This window comes from Macaca fascicularis, chromosome X (genome assembly GCF_037993035.2).
Source record: "Macaca fascicularis isolate 582-1 chromosome X, T2T-MFA8v1.1".
Classification (NCBI taxonomy): domain Eukaryota; kingdom Metazoa; phylum Chordata; class Mammalia; order Primates; family Cercopithecidae; genus Macaca; species Macaca fascicularis.
The window spans coordinates 40,720,414-40,739,808 of record NC_088395.1 but is presented as its reverse complement, the minus strand read 5'-3'; the positions used below and the strand labels follow the sequence as shown (position 1 = coordinate 40,739,808).

At 39.8% G+C, this 19,395-nt stretch overlaps 1 protein-coding gene and 1 pseudogene across 3 annotated transcripts in view; both read right to left on the bottom strand.

Annotated features, from left to right (window-relative positions):
- The window catches only part of LOC135969124 (putative uncharacterized protein MED14OS), a 29,140-nt gene that overhangs the window by 5,157 nt on the left and 4,588 nt on the right, over positions 1-19,395 (bottom strand). For 2 of the 3 annotated variants that reach the window (XM_074030308.1, XM_074030309.1), the window contains exon 3: positions 17,744-17,928. The gene's annotated coding sequence lies outside the window, so the exon portion shown is untranslated. Of the gene's footprint in view, positions 1-17,323; positions 17,929-19,395 lie in introns of those variants that run through there. The other variant, XM_065537931.2, reaches the window with a different exon arrangement.
- On the bottom strand, positions 204-908 carry LOC102144041 (divergent paired-related homeobox-like; annotated as a pseudogene).

The window sequence follows — 19,395 nt, the reverse complement described above, 5'->3', positions numbered from 1 at the left end:
ATGAAATTCACGTGGAAATGAACATAATAGAATGAAGGGCAAAAACCATGTGATCATTTCAATGGACACAGAAAAATACAAATTCATAATACAAATTCTCAACAAACTTAGAATAGAAGGGAACTTCTTCAACCTTCAACCTGATGAAGAGTATCCACAAAAACCACCAGTGTTCTGTTTTTACAATATGTAATTTTTTGTATTTAGCATCTCTCTCAACTTTGTAGAGATGAACAGGAATAAGAACTAGAATTGAAGCGTGGAGAACAAACTTGGGATTCCCAAATGGGCTAGAGGCAGTATATGTTAGGATTTTGGCAGCAGCCAAAATGGACAATTTTTTTGGCCAGGGAAGTCATTTGTAGGGACCTTAAGGTTGGGGTACAGAATGAGTAGGAATGAGGGTGCCCGAAGATTCATATACACCAGGCCGATAGGATGAACAGCATTGGGGAATCTGAGTAGCGTGTCTGTATTTCTCAGGCCAGCACTGGTCTTGACTTCGCCCTCTGGTATTGATGGTTGTTGAGTTTCTTGTTTTTGCTGAACATGCTCGCATTTTGCTTTCTTAAGTTTTGCTCTGTGGTTCTCGAACCAGACCTCCAGTACTGTTGGATGTATTTCGATTTTCGAAGCCCATTGAAGGCTGGGGTTTGGGTATAGGTTCTCATTGAAAAAGCTGTTCAAATCTTCCAGTAGTTTCTCAGTGAACATGGTTCATTTCCTGTGTGAATGCACCTGGTGCTTGCCTTTGGGAAGATCCTCTGAGTCTGACATCTTCTAATGCAGATGTGCTCCTGTGTTCAGATCCAATGATAAGAACTAGTAGAGATTGAATCCAGACTTAAATAGCTTACTCCATAGCCACACCTGATTCCCAACCCCTTCCAACTGTTTCTGCCCTATCTGCTTCCAATGTGATTCCTGGATCCTCCAGAGCCCCCTGGATTTCACCTAATTCTGTCTCACGTCATACCTAATCATAAAAGACTGCATGTTTGCCTCCAAGACTAGGAAGAAGGCAAGACTACCCACTCTTGCCACTTCTATTCAACATTGTACTGGAGGTTCTAGTGCAATAAAGTAAAAAAAAATTAAAAAGCATCTAGGTTGTAAAAAAGTAAAACTGTCTTTATTTGCTAATGACATGATCATCATGTAGAAAATCCTAAGGAATTTATACACACACACACACACACACACACACAACTATTAGAACAAATAAGTTCACCAAAGTGATGGGATACTAAGTCAGTATACAAAAATCAATTGTATTACTATGTACGAGCAATGAAAATTCCAAAAGTGAAATTAAAAAATAACTCCATTTATGATTGTATTAAAAAGAATAAAACACTTAAGAATAATTTTAACAAAATAAGTGTAAGACATGTACAGTGAAAATTTAAAAATACTGATGAGGGAAATTAAAGAAGACCTAAATATATGGAGAGACATCCATCCAATGATCATGGAAAACTCAGTAATATGGCAATTCTCTCAAAATTGATTTGTAGATTAACACAATCTCTATCAAAATTCCAACAGTTTTTTTTTTTTTTTTTTTTTTTAGGAAATTGACAAATTGATTGCTGGGAGACAATTCTCCATGAATATTTCACAGCTCCACACAGTCCAGATCTTCTGAACAAAGAGCTTGTTTGAATGGCAAAGGCCTTGGAAGCTAGAGATTTCGAGCTGTGTCTCCCCAGTAGACATTTGCTTACATTTCAAGATAATAAACCTAGAGGCCTTCCACTCCCCTTTCCAGTGAAGATCTGTTTACATTCAAGAGAAAAGATGAAGTCATTATCTCTCCCTTCCTAAAGGGGAGGATGGGCAGATGTGCCAGCAAACCTTGTATAAACTTCAGAGCCTCCTAATTTTGGGGGTTTTCTCCTGTGATGAAACCCATTGCTTACACAGGTAAACATCTGGCTCTCATTTGTGTTGCCCTGTGGAGAACTGGGGCATGGGGAAGGAGGCACTAGTGAGATGGTACTCTGGATGCTGCTTTTGCCATGACTTATAAACCATCTGTCCTTGACATAGGGGTCTGATATCTTCTGTCAGCATATATACGTGAAACTGTCGCAAACTAATTTGTTAGTTTGCAAGTAGGGTAAAATCTCAGATCCTTCACAGTTTCTGACTTCATACTGATCCTGAAATTAAATGAAATAGATCCAGTATATCCAAAACAATTTTGAAAATGAAGAACAAAGTTGGAGGACTTTTACCTCTCAATTTCAAAACTTATTACAAAGCTCAGTTATCAATACAGTGTGGTGCTGGCATAAAGACAGACATACAGACCAAAGGTACAGAATTGAGAATCTAGAACTAAACCTTTACATTAACGGTCAATTTACTTTTGACAAAAGTGCAAGGCATTTCAATGGGGAAAGGACAGATAGTCTTTTCAACGAATAGTGCTGAGAAAATTGGATATCTACATGCACACCATACTCAAAAATTGACTCAAAATGGAACAGAGACCTAAATATAAAAGGTTAAGCTAAAAAACTTGTAACAGGAAACAGGAGAGAACAACATGGCAGAATAGGAGGTTCCCTCACTCATATCCCCCCACAACAAGAATTCTGCACCCATCCACAGACAAAAGTGTCTTTGTGGGATCCTTGGGATACAGATAGGAAGTTGTGAAACCCAGTGGAGCCCAAGACCTAGGAGGGTCATTTTGAGAGTGCAGACCCACACCTAGGTGGCAGACCAGCTGACTGCTATCCTGGCTACATACCTGTAAATAGCCCTGTTCTTCTAAGGGTTTGGCTACGACCCCATTTGGCCTTGAGCCTGCTATCAAAACCATTTGCCAAGGGTCCAGGAGGAATCAGGCACACTAGTGCCTCAACAGACAGGCCTGCCAACACTGGTCTAGGTAGTAAACCCAAAAGCTATCCTGTAACTTGGCCCCAGACCCTCTCAATAATGGTCCCAGATTAGTACTACTTGCACAAGGACCCAGAGGGAAATTTGCCCATATGTGCCACTGGGACAGGCTTGCTGGCCTCCATCCCACAGTAGATCCTGAAGGGGCCCTGTCTCAGTTCCAGCTCCTCTCTGCCACAGCCCAGGAGTATTCCCACCCACGCAGAGAACTGCTGGGAGACTAGTCTGTCTGAGCCACTGTGACAGGCTTGCCAGCTTCCTTCCTACAGCAGATCCTGAAGGGGCCCGGAAGTTTGACTCCAGCCCAGTCTGGGAACAAACCCAAAAGCACAGAGAACTGCTGTGAGACATGCCTGTCTTCAGGACAGGCTTGCCAGCCTACATTCCATAGCAGACCCTGAAGAGACTCTGTCTCAGCTTCAGTCCAGAGCTATTCCCCCTATGCAGGAAACTACTGGGAGATGCACTGGGACAGACTTGCCAACCTCTGTCTCCTAGTGGTTCTTAAAGGAGCCCTGAATCTCAGTTCCAGCCCCTCTCAGTTGCAGTCCTGGAGCAATCCTTCTCACATAGGGAACTGTTGGGAGTCTTGCCTGATGGTGCCACCCAGGTTGGGCTTGCCAATATCAGTCACACAGCAGTTTCTGAAATAGCACTGAAGCTCAGTTTCAGCCCCTCCCAGCTGTGGTCTGAGAGCAGTTCTGCCCAGCTGGGATCCCGCCAGGAGACATGCCTTTCTGAGTCCCTGGATCTTGGTCCTGGAGGGAGGCATGTCTGGCAGTGTCCCTGAAGGCTGACTCCTTGACCTCGGTCTCATTATGGATCTTGAAACAGCCCTATAAATAGACTCCAACCCTACTCAATTGCAGCCTGATAGCAGGCCTGCTCACTCAGAAGCCCACCGGGAGTCACACCCACCCCGACCCTGGAGACAGGACTGAAGATCTCAGTCTCAGCTGCGGACCCTGAAACAATCCTGTGTCTCTGTTCTAGCCCCTCTCAGCCATGGACCAGAGCAATATGGCCAGCCTAGGGGCTCATCCAGTGATCCAGCAGCAACTCTCTCAGAATCATGGAGGAAGCTATACCCATCAGTACACCTGTTAATGGGCCTGCCATCTGTGAATCCTGAAGTGGATCCTCATCCTAGCACCAGCCCCACAGACCAAGATCCTGGAAATACTCCAGTCCACTAGCGGACCATATAGGACCCATGCTCACTAACTTTGGTCTCCACTGCAGATCCGGCACCGGCAACATGATCTAGATTCAACCCTACTCAACTGGGATCCTGGAGGCAATCTCATCAATCCAGATACCTGATATGGTTTGGATTTGTACCCCCACCAAATCTCATGTCAAATTGTAATCCCCAGTGTTGGAGGTGGGGCCTGGTGGGAGGTGGTTGTATTACGTGTGGATTTCTCATGAATGGTTTAGCATATCCCCCTTTGTACCGTCCTCATGGTCATGGTAGAGTTCTCCTGAGATCTGGTTGTTGAAAATGTACAGCACCTCCCCCCTCTCTCTATTGCTCCTTGCTCCCACCATGTGAGACACCTCATAACCCCTTTGCCTTCTGCCATGATTGGAAGCTTCCTGAGGCCTCCCCAGAAGCAGAAGCCACTATGCTTCCTATACAGCCTGCAGAACTGTGGGCCAACTACACCTCTTTTCTTTATAAATTACCCAGTCTCAGATATTTCTTTATAGCAATGTGAGAATGGACTAATACAATACCTAACAGGAGAACACTTTAACTTGCCAAAATTTATCTGTAAAGACTGAAAGAGGGGTTTGTTCCTTCAAATGCAAGCCTACACATACATCACCAAAGGAAGTTATAACAACAAATGCCTACATCAAAAAAAAATAATTAAAAAAGAAATCTCAAATAAACAGCCTAACCTTATGCCTCAAGGAACTAGAAAAAGAAGAACAAACTAAGCCCAAAATCAGTAGAAGGAAAGAAAGAATAAAGATCAGAGCAGAAATACATGAAATAGGGGCTAAAAAGATGATAGAAAACATCAACAAAACTAAAAGTTGGTTCTTTGAAAATGTAAACAAAATTGACAAACCTTTAGCCAGAACAACTAAGCAAAAAAGAAAGAAGACTCAAATAAAGACAATCAGAAATAAGAGAGGAGATACTACTGATGTCACAGAAATACAAACGACCATAAGAGACTGCTGTGGGCAATTATATGCCAAAAATTTGGTTAACCTAGAAGAAATGGATAAATTCCTAGAAACATAAAACCTAACAAGACTGAATCAAGAAGAAACAGAAAATATGAACAAACCAATAATGAGCAATGAGATTGACTCAATAATAAGACATCTCCCATCAAAGAAAAGCCCAGGACCAGATGGCCTTACAGTGGAATTCTACCAAATATTTAAATAACTAATACAAATCCTCCTCACACTTTTTCCCAAAAAAATGAAGAAGAGGAAATACTTCTAAACTGATTCTATGAGGCCAGCATTACCCTGATGCCAAAGCCAGGCAATAGCACCACCAAAAAAGAAAATTCCAGGCCAATATCCCTGATAAACATAGACGCAAAAATCCTGAACAAAATACTAGCAAACCGAATTCAACAGCATATTAAAAGGATAATTCACCGTGATCAAATGAGATTTATCCCTGGGATTCAAGGATGGTTCAACATTTGCAAATCAATGAATGTGATAAACCATAACAGAATGAAGGACAAAAACTATACAATCATCTCAATAGATGCAGAAAGAAAAAACATTTGAGAAAACTCAACATCCTTTCATGATAAAAACTCTCAACAAATTAGGCATAGAAGGAACATACCTAAACACAATAAAGGCTATATATGAAAAGCCCACAACTAACATACTCAACAGTGAAAAGTTGAAAGTTTTTCCTCTAAGATCAGGAACAAGACAAGGATGTCCACTCTCACCACTTCTATTCAATATAGTACTTGAAATCCTAGCTTGAGCGATGAGGCAAGAGAAAGAAATAAATACAGCCAAATTGGAAAGGAAGAAGTTAAATTGCCCCTGTTTGCAGACAACATAATCTTACATATAGAAAACCCAAAAAACTCTTGCCAAAACTGTTAGAACTAATAAATGAATTCAGTAAAGTTGCAGTATACAAAATCAACATGCAAAAATCAGTAGCCTTTCCTAACACTAAACGTGAACTATATGAAAAAGAAATTAAGAAAACAGTCCTATCCACAATAGCATCAAAAAATTGAATATTTAGGAATAAATTTAACCAAGGAGGTGAAAGGTCTGTGCACTAAAGACTATAAAACATTGATGAAAGAAATAGAAAAGATACAAATAAATGAAAAAGTATCCCATGTTCATGTATTGGAAGAATTAATATTGTTAAAACAGTTCCATACTTCCCAAAGCAATCTACAGGTTCAATGAAATCTCTATCAAAATTCCAATGTCATTTTTCACAGAACTAGAAAAAATCCTAAAATTTGTATGGAACCACAAAAGACCCTGCATAGCCAAAGCAATCTTGAGCAAAAAAACTGGAGCCCAAAGCTCAGAAACAAAAGCTGAAGACATCATACTACCTGGCTTCAAAATCTATTACAAAGCTGTAGTAATCAAAACAGCATAGTACTGGCATTAAAAAAGATGCATTGACCAACAGAACAGAATAGAGCCCAAAAATAACCCCAAGCACTTACAATCAATTGATTTTTGACAGAGGTGCCAAGAACACACAATGAGAAAGGACAATCTCTTCAATAAAGGGTGCTGGGAAAACTGGACATCCACATGCAAAATGAACTTGGGACTCTTATACCATGTACAAAAATCAACTCAAAATGGATTAAAGACTTAAACATAAAGCTTGAAACTGTAAAACTACTGGAAGAAAACATGGGGGAAAATGCTCCACAACATGGGGGAAATGCTCCACAATAGCCCCAAAAGCAAAGGCAACAAAAGCAAAAATAAACAAATGGGATTGCATCAAATTAAAAAGCTTCTGCACAGCAAAGGAAACCATTAAGAGAATAAAGAGACAACTCAAGGATTGGGAGAAAATATTTGCAAACCATACATCTGACAAGAAACTAATATCCAAAATAATGAACTCAAACAACTCAATAGCAAGAGAAAAAAAAAAAACCTAGTTAAAAAATGGACCAATGACTTGACATTTCTCAAAAATAGATATACAAATGTTCAACAGATATATGAAAAATACTTACCATCCCTAATCCTCAGGGAAATGTTAATTAAAAGCACAATGGAAATATCATGTTACACCCAAATGTGAGGTGATATGATAGAATATAATGAAATCTATAATAGAATAGAATAGGTGATAATAGAATTACTATCAGAAAACCAAAAGATAACAAGTGTTAACAAGAGTGTAGAGAAAAGGGAATGCTTGTACACTGTTGGTGGAAATATAAATTAATATAGCAATTATGAAAAATATTATGAATTTCCTCAAAAAGCCCCACAATAAATAGAACTACCATATGATCCAGCAATCCCACTACTGGAATTAAAAGGAATCCAAAGGAATTAAAATCAATATGTCAAAGTGATATCTGTACTCCCATGTTCATTGCAGCATTATTCACAGAGGGTAAGATCTGAAAGCAAGGTAAGTGTCCATCAATGGATGAATGGATTTTTTAAAATGTGGTCTATATACACAATGGAATACTATGCAGCCTTTAAAAAGAATAAAATTCTGTCACATGTGACAACATGGATGAACATGGAGGACATTATGTTAAGTGAAATAAGCCAGGCACAGAAAGACAAATATCATACCATCTCACTTACATGTGAAATTTTAAAAAGTCAAATTCATACAAGTAGAGAGTACAATGGCAATTCCCAGAGGAGTAGAGGGGTAGACATGGAAAGGGGAGATGTTTAAGTATTTGAAGTGGTGAATTTGTTAATTTGCTTGATTTAATCTTTCCACAATGTAAACATGTATCAAACATCAAGGTCAGGCAAGGCGGCTCATGCCTGTAATCCCAATACTACGAGAAGTTGAAGCAAGAGGATCACTTGAGGCCAGGAGTTCGAGACTAGCCTGGTCAACATAGGGAGACCCTTGTTTCTACCATTTTTTAAAAAAAAATTAGCCAGGTGTATTGATGCATGCCTGCAGTCCCAACTACTCAGAAGGCTGAGGAGGGAGGATCACTTGAACCCAGGAGTTCGAGGTTGCAGTGAGCTATGATCACACCACTGCACTCCAGTCTAGGTGACCCAGCAAGACCCTGTCTCAAAAGAAAAATAAAAAAATAAAAAAGAACAATTCTGTTTACCACAGTCTGCCCTCTGGCCCCCAATGATTCATGATTCATGTGTCTCCTAAATGCAAAATACATTCACCTTATCCTAAATTTCCCAAGGGTGTCAATCCCATTACAGCTTAAACTCAAAGTTCAAACTCTCATCTAAATCTCATCAATTCAAAAATCCAACATCTCATCATCAAATCACTTAGATTAGGTGTGGGTGAGACACCTGGCACAATTTCTCTCCATCTGTGGACCTATGAAACTGTAGAAACAAGTTTTCTATCGCCAACACATGATGATGGAACAGGCATAAGATAAGAGTTACAGACATATTCCAGTTCAAAAGGGAGAAAAATGGAAGGTAAAAAAGATCGCCAGTCCAAAGCAGTTTTAAAAGCTGGGAAACTCCCTTGGGTTTCAAGACTTGGAAATATTCCCACGTGCCTTTCAGTTCTGCCCTCTGGCTCTCGCCTGTGCCCCCTGGGCTTTCAGTTCCTCTCTCTGAGCCATCCTTTTTTCATGAAAGGTAGAATGTGTTTACAGCTGAGTAGTTTTGTCAACCTCCTTTCTGCCAGAGGAATTCTGGGAGTTTGACAGCTTCCTTTCACTTCAAACTCTGTCACTTTCAGTCCAAGCTGGCAGTATTTCTGCTGATATAAATTTCTCAAGAACCTTGTCTGCTTTGAGTGGATGTCATGGGAATTCACTACATTGAACAGAAGCCATGTCCACAAATCTGGTAGAGATCATTCCTTCTCCAGCTTTGGCTGCTGCTGAGATGGCTCAGGGACACCCTTAAGCTTCTTAGAAGCCACTGATTTGAATGAGATCTGTGAGGCACAGCATAAACCTCTTGTGATCAAATACTCTAACCTTTTGTCTCTTAATTTTAGTGTCTTCGTCAATCTTGATATGCTGAGAATTACCCAATTCCTTTGTGTTTACCAGTCCTTTCCTCAGTTTGTCTCTCTCTTCTTGGGTTTTACTAAAATCAGCAAGAAGAAACTAGATGGCACCTTTAACACTTTACTTGACCAGTCCAGCGAGACCCCATCTCTATAAAAATAAAAATAAATTAGCCAGGTGTTGTGGCACATGCCTGTAGTCCCGGTTACTTGAGAGGCTGAGGCAGGAGGATCATTTTAGCCCAGGAGTTTGAGGCTGCAGTGAGCCATAATTGTACCACTGCACTCCTTCCTGGGCAACAGGGGAGACCCTGTCTCTAAAATAAAACAAAACAAAACAAAACAAAACAAAACAAAAAAAACTAGCAAAAACAATAACCCACTTTACTTGGAAATCTTTTCAGCTAAATATGCGAGTTAATTGCTTTCAAATTCTACCTTCCAAATAACTACAGGACACAAGTTTCAGTTTTGCTAAGCTTGCTGCCAATATATAACAAGGATCTCACTTCCTCCAGATTCTAATAACATGAGCCTCACTTCCTTCTGAGGCCTCACCAGCAGCCTTCCCACAGTCCATATTTCTACTAACATTCTGTTCAAGGAAACTTAGGCTGTTGTCATGCTCCACAAAATCCTCTTCAAACTTGGTTCCAAAGACACTTTCACATTTTTAAATATTTCTTATAGCAGCATCACACTTTCAGGTACTAAAATCCATATTCGTTTTCTATTGTTGCATAACAAACTACCATAAACTTACCATATCCTGACCTATATATTATATATTTTGGCATTTATCTTATCTGGCTTTCTCTTTCTAAGGGTTATTTTGTCTGTGCCTTATCCAAGTCCTCTATGCCCCGCTATATTTTTTCATGGCATTTCTTTATGCCTCTTCTCCTCTGCACTCTGCACCCACAGGCTTGCAGCAGAAGACAGATGGCAGGAGCTCTATTAGAATTTGGTTTATTTCTTTACTTACAAGTAATTTGAACATCAGAATATTCTCTTTTAAAAAATACTGATGAAGGCATAAGTCACTGTATTAGACCATTTTCATGATGCTGATAAAGACATACCTGAGACTTGGTAATTTATAAAGAAAAAGAGGTTTAATGGACTCAACAGTTCCACGTGGCTGGGGAGGCCTCACAATCATGGTGGAAGGTGAAAGGCACATCTTACATGGCAGCAGATGAGAGAGAACTTGTGCAGGGAAACTCCGCCTTATAAAACCATCAGATCTCGTGAGATTTATTCACTATCATGAGAACAGCACAAGAAAGACCCACCCCCATGATTCAATTACCTCCCACCAGGTCCCTCCCACAACACATGGGAATTGTGGGAGCTACAATTCAAGATGAGATTTGGGTGTGGACACAGCCAAACTATATCAGTCATATGTTGCTTTATTTTATGAGTTTTATTTGTGGAGAGAGGGGTGAGTAGGGAGATTCAGAATGAGGCAGTATTGCCACTGTCCTCCAAACCCAGAAGGCCAGTTTTTCACAATGGTATAGATTATCTATTCTGAAATGACTTTCTATGTATTCTAGGATTGAGCAAATAAATATATTGAGCCAGATTGTTCACTGTCAGAAAAGGAAGTTACAAATATGGAAAGGGGGAAAACTAGAATGAACCTGTGGTGTTGGATTGAAATATGAGGTATCAGTATAAACTCATGGCATATATATATATATATATAGAGAGAGAGAGAGAGAGAGAGAGAGAAACAGATGTGGAAACAAATATGTGTGTAAATGTACACATGTGTGTACACATGCACATGCATGCACATACACATATTTGCAAGAAGGAAATAATTAAAGGAACTGACCTGCAATTTATTTGGTCTCTTTACAAGGGGCATATCCCTAGTGCAAAGAAAATAATCCATAGTTATAGTGATTACTGACATATTGGTATTTATTTTTTTCTTAATTTATGCTTTCTATTTCCCATTCTTTTGCTTTATTTTTTCCTCCTCATTTTATGCCAACTATGGATTCACTATGCTTCATTTTTTCCCTTCTTTGTCCTCTTCTGGCTTGGAAGTCATATAATCCATTTGTACTTTTGTAGTAGTTTCTCTTAAATTTGGCATACTTGGTTTGAAATCTAAAGTTAATCTATATTGGCCAGGCTCGGTGGCTCACATCTGTAATCCCAGCACTTTGGGAGGCCGGGGCCAGAGGATTGCTTGAGCCCCGGAATTTGAGAGACCAGCCTGGGCGACATAGTGAGACCCTCGTCGTTGCAAAAAAATACAAAAAAATTAGTGGCATGTGCTGGTGCGTGCCTGTAGTCCCAGCTACTTGAAAGGCTGAGGCAGGAGGATCATTTGAGCCCAGGAGGCTGAGACTGCAGTGAGCCATGATAGTGCCACTACATTCCAGCCTGGGTGACACAGTGAGAAATTGACTCCAAAAAAAAAAAAAAAACAACAACAAAAAATAAAGTTAATCTATATCTTTACTGTCCCCCTGACTAAGGCATGGACTTTGAAATACTCTACCTCCAATTTCTCCTTCCAATTTTTCATGTTATTGCTAATATTTTAATTCCATCTTGTTATTAATATACTCAATTTAATCATTATTGCCATTTTTCTTGCTTTTTTCCATTTTCTTAGTTTTTTTTTAATAGTCAATGTCTATTTAGATTTATCTGCATATTTACTAACTTCTTTCCCACAGGTTTACCAATTTATTTGCTCACTATTGCTTCTTGCATCCTACACTATCCTTCAGGATTCAAAACAGTTCTTTCTAAAGTGAATCCTTTAGAGGTTCTCAGGGTGACAGTCTGTGAATGATAAGCTCCTTTAATCTTTGTCTGAAAATGTCTTTATTTTGCTCTTCTTTGAATACAAAATGTAGTCCCATGGTGTGGCCGCTATGAAAATATGCCACTCAGATCTCTTGCTACAGGAAGCATAATTGACAGATGGCCTCAGCTGCTGCACTACAAATCTACCGCCCGTTAGCATGGAGACCACACTTCACACAGGCTGCTTTCAGTCAGTGATTCCGCATGGCAGGGATAATAAGGTAGACCCATTCCTATAAGACATGTGACTCCTCTGACAGGCTACTTTGGCTTCAGGATGCCTCATCAACCTGGCGGAACCTTTCTTAGAATCTCGCTGCAGTCTTAGACTCTGCCTATCCAATGCTTCTTTCATTGGTGTCAGACCTGCAGAGTGGCCTGAAGGCTCTTCCCACCTCCTGGGGATCCCTCCCTCCCCTTTTACCCTCAGAGGATTTCTCCAATCAATCCTTGCATATCCAATCCCATGTTGGCTTCTGCTTCTCAGAGGACTCAGACATGGTTTGTGAATTAAACCAATATAAAATGTATACAGTAATACAAGTCTCATTCCCACCCTTGCCCAAATCTACTATTTCCCTCACCACAACCACATTCAAACAGATGTACTACTTGTGTATCCTCTGAATTTGTTATGGGAATATAATAACATATGAATACATATTATTATTTTCCTTTTTCTTACGCCAAAGATAGCATTCTATAAACACTGCTGTGAATCTTACACATGTTATCTTCTAGGTCTTTTTAACTTGTTTAATATTTTCAGTCTTTGAGTAACTCTGTGTCACAGCATTCTGAAAAATTTCCTTAAATCTATTGTAGAGTTTATTTCTTCTCTTTTTAGCTGTCTAATCTGCTTTCTAACTTATTCACTAAATTGCTTTTCAGAAGCAACTCCGAATTTTCTAATCTTTACATTTCAATGGTTATTTTTCCCCAGCCTGTCTTTTCTTTTTTTCATAATGTCTTGCTCTTTTCTTAGCATTTCAATTCTTCTTTTAGGTTTCTAATTGTCTAAAATATACTGATTTTATATTTTCTTTCAAATTTTAGCCTATTATCTCTGGTTTGGAGGGCTCTAATCACTTTCCTCTTATTTTTTTTTTTAATGCAGACCTAAATGTTTTCACATTTTATTTATGCCTTTTGATAACATCCAGAGGAAGTAATTTTGGCATGTTTCATAAATATCAAAGTAAAACTAAAATTATAATCCATATTTTCTTCAGGAGCATTGTTTTCTCTCTAAGCTTTACTTTTATCTTAGAATTTGAAGTTTCCTTCCTTTTTGGCTCAATTCTATCTTCTTCAAAAATCATTAGAAATAATGGGCTAATTTTTTTGGAAGTAAAAGTGAATTCTGTACAAATCTTTCCACTGGTTTACAGGTGAGGTAGTCCACCATAGGTCTCAAAGATCTTTGCACAGTCTTGCTAAGTGTGCCACACTAAGGCCTAACCATCCCCTGATACTGAACTGTGCAGCTGACTTTATCTGTGTATTATTCCAGTCTAATGAATGGCTGGACAGATTTCTGTAACACTTTTTCACTCTGAGCTAGGTTGTACTTTCTTAGTCCTTTCTTTTGGCCAAGGGCTATTAAATTCGGACCATAGAACATTATTTTGTGAAATCCAGATGTGCACTACTGTCTGAGTTCCATTGATAGGAAGTCTATTTGGATAGTTGGATTAAAATCAATCCTTCATGTTTCTTTCACTGTAAGATGAACTTTTGAGTCAATTTATGTGACAATGACTGAATAATAGCATTTAAGACTCTGAAGATCACACATATGAACACTGTAACCCAGACAAATACTAACAGAATATTTTATAATCAGACTTTATAGTATACTTTTAGGAAACAAGCGTGTCCAAAATTAAACTAAGACTATAGATCCTATCCCCCAATCTGAAGGGTCTATAGAACTAGCTATCAGAAGAGGGCCGCTGTTCTCCAGCCCCCAGGATGGTAGATCCACCAAAAGCTTGCACCATGAACCTGGAAAAGCCTCAGATACTCAATGTCAGCCTGCGCAGGAGCTGCCGCCCAAGGCTGTGGGAGCCCACTTCTTGCATCAGCATCCTCCAGATGTAAGACATGGAATCAAAGAAGATCATTTTGGAGTTTTAAGATTTAATGACTGCCCCACCGGGTTTCGGATTTGCATGGGGCCCGTGGCCCCTTTGTTTTGGTCAATTTCTCCCATTTGGAATGGGAACATTTACTCAATGCTTGTTACCCCCACTGTATCTTGGAAGTAACTAATTTGTTTTTTATTTTACAGGTTCATAGGCAGAAAGGATTTGCCTTGTCTCAAATGAGACTTGGACTTTTGTGTTAATGCTGAAATGAGTGAAGACTTTGGGGGACTGTTGGGAAGGCATGATTGGTTGTGAAATGTGAAAAGGACATGACATTTGGGAGGGGCTGGGGACAGAATAATACAGTTTGGCTCTGTGTCCCCACTCAAATCTCATCTCGAATTGTAATCCCCATAATCCCCACATGTCCAAGGAGGAACCCAGTTGGGGGTGATTGCATCATAGGAACAGTTTCCTCCATGCTGTTCTCGTGACAGTGAGTGAGTTTTCACAAGATCTGTTGGTTATGAGGGGCTCTTCCCCCTTCGTTCCTCACTGGATGTAACTATAGTAACAAAGGCTATTATTTAAACTTACTTGTCTCTATATTTTTAAGTGAAATAAATATTAAATTTTTTCTTTCTCATAGACATGTGTTACAATTTACCTACACTAGATATTCCTAGAATATGCACATGACTGAATGAGTTTTCTGATCAATTATATTTAAAATTTCCCATTGCCTAGGGAAGGCTAGGATGGAAGGGGTAGGAGGAATGGGAGACTGGTGCTATGTATCTGTGACAGAATCCTGATAATCTTCAGCCACCCCTAGTCTTTTTTTCTGCTAGCCCTTAGTGCCTGGTAAGCCTGACTGGTTTCATCCTAAGGGTAGGCAACAGGAAGAAGGTGACTGCAACCTTTTGCTTCTGCTATGACTCGGTTTCAGTTGTTGGACATAGAAGAGTACAGGCCATGAGGATAATAGTTGGTGAAATTCATGGGCCCTAGAGTACCCCTACAGTGGCCTACTTGGGCAATGTTAGAGGATGTCATGGGCTGTTGCAAGTTCTACCCATTGTGCCCAGTTCCCATGAGCCTTCATCCATCTGGGTAGAGGTGGTGGATGGCTGGGGGAAAGGAGAAATAGTGGCTACTGATTTAAAACAAATGGACTATATGGAAAGAGCAATAAACCTGGGACCTGGGGAAGGAATACCTTAGTCCCCAGGAGGTGTGAGAAGGGGGAAAATATTTAATGCTTTCTTTGTCCCTAGATGTAGCACTGCAGCATGGCAAAACAATCACTTGGTCCACCCGAGTCAGGCGGCAGCTGCAATTGGCAACACAACGCTGCTGCTGGGTTTACCATTCCTATCCTCATGCTATAAAAATAGAACACTCATGTAGGTATGGCAGGATCTGAACTATTTCACTGCACATGACACTCTCACAATAGCAGCACTGTTTAGCCATACCTGACACCCTCACAATAACATGACTATTTGGCTGTGTCTGACACCTCAGCTCCTTCCTCATATGTGCACCAAGGCAACTTTGATTCAATCTGATGGTAAGAATTAAGGCATGGAGCCCTCAGTCCTGGGTTCCATTAGCTATGGCACAACTCACTGTGCATATAGTCTCCATGCTCATCACAACATTCTGTGAGACTTGGAGGCATTGGAACCAGAGCTACCATGCTCATGCCCCTGCTGTTTGCCATGGTGTCTTACTCTGATTTCATTGTTTATTTTGAGCAGCTATGGATGGCAGGTTTACTCCCTTGCCCCTTCCAGAGGTGGGGGGCTCTTCTCCAACAAACAGAACAAGGCAAGACAAGATTTTTATCTCTTAATGAAGAATATAATAATTCTAAATGGACTCCTTCCCTCCTTCTCCTTTCTATTTGTAGTAATGCCCTTCTTTTTCTTTTGTTCACCCATTATAAATCATTTATTCAAAAGATACTGAATTTTAGCATAGTTAGAAAATTTTAAGATTATAAAATCGTATAAGTTTTTTTAAGAGTTCCTCGGAAACATTCTTTTCAAGGCCTGAAACCAAAACTGTTAAAATATTTGACACTTTTATCTCTTTTATAGGCAATTATAATTGAAGTTTCCATGTCGTTTTCTTTTTTATGTTAGACACTCTGTATATTAGAATTTTTTAAATCTGAAAACGAATACATATATATAAAGTCTGCTCATTAGGAAAGAGAAAAGATCTGAGCCTTTAGTTGACTATCCATTTCCAGTCTTTTTTTTTTTTTTTTTGAACTTTTTATCATGTATATTCTGAAACACAGAAAACAAGACTATAATGAACGCCCATGTATTCATCATCAGCTTTAACAACTGTTAACATTCTGCTAATCTTATTTCATCTAACTCCCCAACATTTTTTTTCTGAAGTTTTTTTTTTTTTTTTTTTTTTTTTTTTTTTTTGAGACGGAGTCTGCACTGTTGCCCAGACTGGAGTGCAGTGGCGCAATCTCGGCTCACTGCAAGCTCCGCCTCCTGGGTTCACACCATTCTCCTGCCTCAACCTCCCGCATAGGTGGAACTACAGGCACCCGCCACCATGCCCGGCTATTTTTTTTTGTATGTTTAGTAGAGATGGGGTTTCATCATGTTAGCCAGGATGGTCTCGATCTTCTGACCTTGTGATCCACCCGCACTGGCCTCCCAAAGTGCTGGGATTACAGGTGTGAGCCACCGCGTCTGGCTTTCTGAAGCATTTTTAAAAAAATTCCTGAGGCCAGGCATGGAGGCTCACATGTGTAATTCTAACACTTTGGGAGGCCAAGGCAGAAGGATCCCTTAAGGCCAGTTTGAGGCCAGGTGTTCGAGATCAGCTGGGGCAATATAGCAAGACCTCCTTTTTACAAAAAAAATTAAAAATCAGCTGGGTGCAGTAATGTGTGCCTGTAGTCTCCGCTGAGGCAGGAAGATCCCTTGAGCCCAGAAGATAGAGGTTACAGTGAGCTGTGATTGTGTCACTGCACTCCAGCCTGGGCAATAGAGTGAGACCCTGTCCCCCTCCTTCCCCCCAAAAAATCCTGACACTTTATTTCACATAAATATATGTAAGTCAACATTTGGTTGGTTGGTTGGTTTTTTTTTTTTTTTAGACAGAGTCTTGCTCTTGTCGCCCAGGCTGGGGTGCAATGGCACAATCTCGGCTCACTACAACCTCTGCCTCCTGGGTTCAATCAATTCTCCTGCCTCAGCCTCCCAAGTAGCTGGGATTACAGGTGCCCACCATCACATCTGGCTAATTTTGTATTTTTTTTTTTTTTAGTAGAGACGGGGTTTCTCCCTGTTGGCCAGGCTGGTCTCGAACTCCTGACCTCCTGATCTGCCCGCCTTGGCCTCCCAAAGTGCTGGGATTACAGGTGTGAGCCCATGACCAGCCTGTAAGTCAATCTTAATCCTACAGAAGTAAATGTAATACAAATAGAACTATAGCATATAAATGAAGAAATATTAGGTTGGTGCAAAAATATATTCATCCCATTCATTCATTAAAGCCAGGTAGCTAGGCACTGTGGTAGGTGGGGAGATCAGGAAGATAGCCACATGAGGACAGGAGAAGAAAGTTCATAGGTTATTAGGTGAATAAGCAAATACAAGACTTATTGATCCTAAATGATGATGATCACTTACTGTTTGATCATCAAAGGATAAAGATCACTTACTGTTTTAAGCCCTCTGCAAATGTCAATTCATTCATTCTTCACAATCATCCTTTGAGGTAAGCAGTATTATCACAGATGAAGAAACTGAGATCATGCAAAGTAAAGTAACTTGCTGGAGAGCGTTCAGATAGTGTGTGGTAGAGCTAGGATTTGAATCTAAGCAATCTGATTTCAGAGGCTGTGCCCTAAAGGGAAATAAAAGAGGAGACTACTTTAATATTGTGGTAAAAACAATGCTATCTGTTCATCATACTATTTCATTTCTTTCCTAAGCATACAAGAAGACCATATTTTCCAGGTCCCTAGACTTTAAATGGGCTGTATGACTAATTCTGGCTAATGGAACATGGGTGGACGTAAAAAAAAATCTCATACAGTGATGGCTTCCCAAAATGGAAGGAGCTTGGGTCTCTGAGTTACTACTTAGAGGACAGTCCCCATCAGGTACATCTTTATTGAGATTCGTGAGCATGAGAAATAAACTCTTACTCTGTTAAGTTACCAAGATTTTGGAGTTTTAATGGCAGCTAGTGTAAATTATACTAATAGAAACACTTTAATTTAAATGTTTTAAAATTATGAAATATTTAAAAATATTGAAAAGTACAGAATATATTAACAATCAGATCTCTATCCCCCGATTTAATAGATATTAATATTGTCACATTTCCTTTATGTTTTTCTTCCAGAAATCCATAAGATAAAATAGCTAGTAACCAACAAAGCATCATCTTATCCTTTAGCCCTCCCTAGAAGTAACTACTATCCTGCAGGTGGTATATATCATCCGCATTTATATTTTTTACTTTTACTACAATATACTGAATATTATTGAGTATTATTTTGTGTGTTTTCTTTTTCTTTTTTTTTTTTTTTTTTTTTGAGATAAGGTCTCGCTCTATTGCCCAGGCTGGCATGCAGTGGTGTGATCTCAGCTCTCTGCAACCTCTGACTTCCAGGCCCCAGCAATCCTCCCACCTCAGCCTCCCGAGTAGTTGGGACTACAGGTGCATGCCATCACCCCTAGCCAATTTCTTGTATTTTTTTGTAGAGACAGAGTGTTGTCGTGTTGACCAGGCTGGTCTCGAACTCCTGGGCTCAGGTGATCTGCCCGCTTTGGCCTCCCAAAGTGCTGGTATTACAGGCATCAGCTACTGTGTCCGGCTTTTGTATGCTTTTAAAATGGACACAAATAGTATCAAAAAGTTTGCCTTTTTTCATTCAGTATTGTTTTTAAGATGTATCCATGTTGGTTTACATAGCTGTAATACATTTGAACAGTTACGTAAAAATATAGTTATTTATTTATTTATTTTTTATTTATTTTATTTTTGAGACAGAGTCCTGCTCTGTCACTCAGGCTGGAGTGCAGTGGTGGATCTTGGCTCACTGCAACCTGCGCCTCCCGGGTTCAAGCAATTCTCGTGCCTCAGTCTCCCAAGCAGCTGGGATTACAGGCTTGCACCACCACGCTCAGCTAGATTTTTTTTTTTTTTTTTTTTTTTTTTTTTTTTTTTAGTAGAGACAGAGTTTTCATCATGTTGGCCAGGCTGGTCTGGAACTCCTGGCCTCAAGCAATTCGCTTGCCTCAGCCTCCCAAAGTGCTGGGATTACAGGTATGAGCCACCATGCCTGGGCAAAAATATAGTAGC